Source organism: Macrobrachium nipponense, chromosome 43 (assembly GCF_015104395.2).
Source record: "Macrobrachium nipponense isolate FS-2020 chromosome 43, ASM1510439v2, whole genome shotgun sequence".
Lineage (NCBI taxonomy): Eukaryota > Metazoa > Arthropoda > Malacostraca > Decapoda > Palaemonidae > Macrobrachium > Macrobrachium nipponense.
Window position 1 is genome coordinate 44,010,233 of NC_061104.1, and position 3,173 is coordinate 44,013,405.

The 3,173-nt window shown below is 43.4% G+C and overlaps 1 pseudogene; it reads left to right on the plus strand.

Moving 5' to 3' along the window:
* The first annotated feature begins 1,664 nt into the window (after positions 1 to 1,664).
* The window catches only part of LOC135213698 (uncharacterized), a 101,289-nt pseudogene continuing 99,780 nt past the window's right edge, over positions 1,665 to 3,173 (plus strand).

Genomic DNA, 3,173 nt, shown 5'->3' on the forward strand with positions numbered 1-3,173 from the left:
GAGTAGGTAGGTTCAAAAGGTGTAACAGGAGGAAAACTTCTCAGTTGCACTATGAAATAATCGGTAGGAGAGGGTGGAAAATCAGATGGAAGCAATGTAATATGAATGGAGGTACAGTAAAAGGGACGAAAGGGGGTTGCAGCTAGGGGCCAAAGGCACCCTGCAAACAACCTTTAGTAATGCCTACAGTTCATCGTGTGAGGTGCACTGATGGCAATAGTCCCCTTACGGCGATGACTCTTTAATGGCCAAATATAGAAGACGCCATCTGTGTCTTGAAAATGGTGAATTATCAGGGGAGACAGGACTAGTATTATATGACTGAGCTTCCTGAGTTATATACTGTTAAGGGCAGTTGTTTAAGTGTTGTGGAATGTGACTCAAGAACGCTCGAAGACTAAAAGCATTCTGGTGTTCCCGAAAGGGCAATTTCGACCTGCTTGAATGCCAATGACCAAACCGGAACTTTCTAAAAAAAAAATAAGAAAAAAAAACAGAAATGCTCGAATCTTCATATTGATTGATAAGCGAATCTTACTTCAAAATTTGTACCTATATCTGAACAGTTTCTCACAAAAAAAGTGGATCAGCGATTAAATAAAACAGCCAGGCCATCAAAATTATACAAATAGGAAAGAAAATACCGATTAAAGACCTTGAATGAAACGTGTAGTAAGTAAGGTCAGGAAGGGCCTTTGATGGTCAGTGCTGATCAAGTTAACTACTGATTATTTCTTCTGCAGATTCTCCCGCCAGAAGTTATGAATTGATAGTCACAACCTGCATAGAACATTCGCTATTTCCTTGACTTGAATGAATCACCCAGAGCTCACGATGATTTAGAATAACGTCCATTACATAACATCAAGTTAATATGGCGTTGGGCAGTGAAGACTGGGTAAGTTAGCAAGACGAGGACAACCAAAGGGCAGTGAATTACGTTGTACTGTCATTACGCCCCTCACATGAGAGAGAGAGAGAGAGAGAATACTGTAACTCCTTTAAGACACCTGAATGTGTAAAGTTATTTGAACTCAGTTACGACGCCACCCGCTGGTGGCCTCCTGTCTGGGAACATAAGCAGAAGAATGACGTGCAAAATGGGATTTGATCTCCCCTCGTTTCAGCAAGTGGGCCATTTACCAGAGGATCTGAGGGCACGTCTTTTACCACATTAGTGTCTTCTGTATGTTTGGTGTCACGGGAACAATACGAATCACTCAAAATGGGAACATAACATCCCTGCTAGCGCGAGTAAAATTAAAATAAGATGGGATAAACGTGAAAGAAAACATGTTCCTACAGACGTAGTCTTTTCATATAAGATATTGCGATTTACTGGTGTCCATGGACTGGCATTTCAACAGCTGTGGTCAGTCAAAAGCTTTCTTCGGCGTCAATGCAGAGAATAAGTAGGGAGAGAAAGAAAAAAAAATGCTCGGACGGCGAAGAGACAAGAGGTAGGCCCCAGCTTCAAGTAAACTGCCTTGATTCTAGCTTCAGCTGCGTTGAGCAAGGTCTTGAAAGAGGCCGGCACCTCGGACTCCCATAGGCCCTTCTTCCCTCCCTCCCTACCTACCTACCTACCTACCTTACCCGGTACCCCGAACTCTTGAGCGAGCGGCGGCAGCAGCAGCAGCAGCGTTGGGGCATTTGCATATCGAGGGCTCGCCAGATAAAAAGCGATTACTCAGATACGTCAAACACCAAGGGAGCAAGTCACTAACCTTGTGCTACGATCACGTAGAGTAAGGGAGAGAACGTGAGAGACAGTGAGAGAGAGAGAGAAGGAAGGAAGGAGAGAGAGAGAGGAGAGCTTCGAGATTCTCATCCGAAGAGTGAGAGAAGTGGCGGGAGAAAGAGAATATCAGTGTACAGTTAGCGCCAGTCAAGGAATAAAGTAGGCAGCCGTTCGGCGCAGCGTCCGGCGGACGAAGGATACGCGGATGGACGGACATTTTTTTGTGATCGCTGTGAAGCGGTGGCCTGTTGGGAGGAGGGGTGGGTAGGGAAGGTGAGGGCTTGGTAGAAATTATCGTCGAGGAGAGGGGAGGGGGAGTGAGGGGGGAATGATGAGAACGAATGGCGCCAACTGAGGGATTTTTGTCTCACGCAGTGTTTCGGTGTCGTAAAAAGGGGAAAGAGGCCTCGTGAGAAATAATCGAAATGTCGATTCGCGTGTTCGCTGTGATGTGGTGACGACATCAGAGTACTACGCTGTCGTTATACTGTGCCAGTGTCAGGTGATTTTAGTGGACGACGAGATCGTAAAGTTGCTTCGTATTAACGGCGTGCTGTCGTAATATTGTAACGTTGCTTCGTATTAACGACATGCTGTGTGATGCGGAAATCTCTGTGGATGTGAAAGAAACCACGTTACATTCTGACAGATATTTATTGTTATTTATTGTTTGGTGATATAACCATTCATCTATCTGGGTTTTCAGGATTTTAACCAACGAGAAAAAGTTTAGTCCAAGTGTCATAGTACCAACAGTGCCGTTTTCTTCTTCAACTGCTGATAACGGTACCCAGCGATAAAATGCTGATTGTGAAACGATAGTAATAAAAAAATATATATAATAAAATCTAGGAAAAAAAAAATCACGCCATCCTGTCGATGAGCCTGTAAAGAAGACGTTAAAAGCAAGACTTTATTTGTCAACATATTCGGTCCCAAGGGAGGAAGTTGATGACGAAGGGCCAGAACGCTTTATCCTGTTTATACCTAATCGCATCGAGCTGCTGTTGGTATGACGCACCTAAGGAGAAATGACCTTGAGGTGAGTTCGGCATTTCACGAAAGGCCTGGGCATCTCTCTCTCTCTCTCTCTCTCTCTCTCTCTCTCTCTCTCTCTCTCTCTGACGATACCTAACACCTTCCTCCTCCTCCCTTTATTTTTTTCTTTTCCAGAGGGTAAAGAAACTACGTTTCTTCTCGTACTTATTTGTTATTTACTTCACGTCAGTTACTATTATCCCTCTTTTCTTTCCATCATTATTAATATTAATATTATTATCATCACAATAGTAATAGTAGTAATAAGTATCTATTTCACTTTATCGTGATTTGCTGGTGTAGTAGTTGTCTTGGTCTCTTCTTGTTCTTCTTTGCATTATCATTATTTGGATTGAAGATGAACCCATGGGGAAGGGTTCGAAAGCTTTTTTAT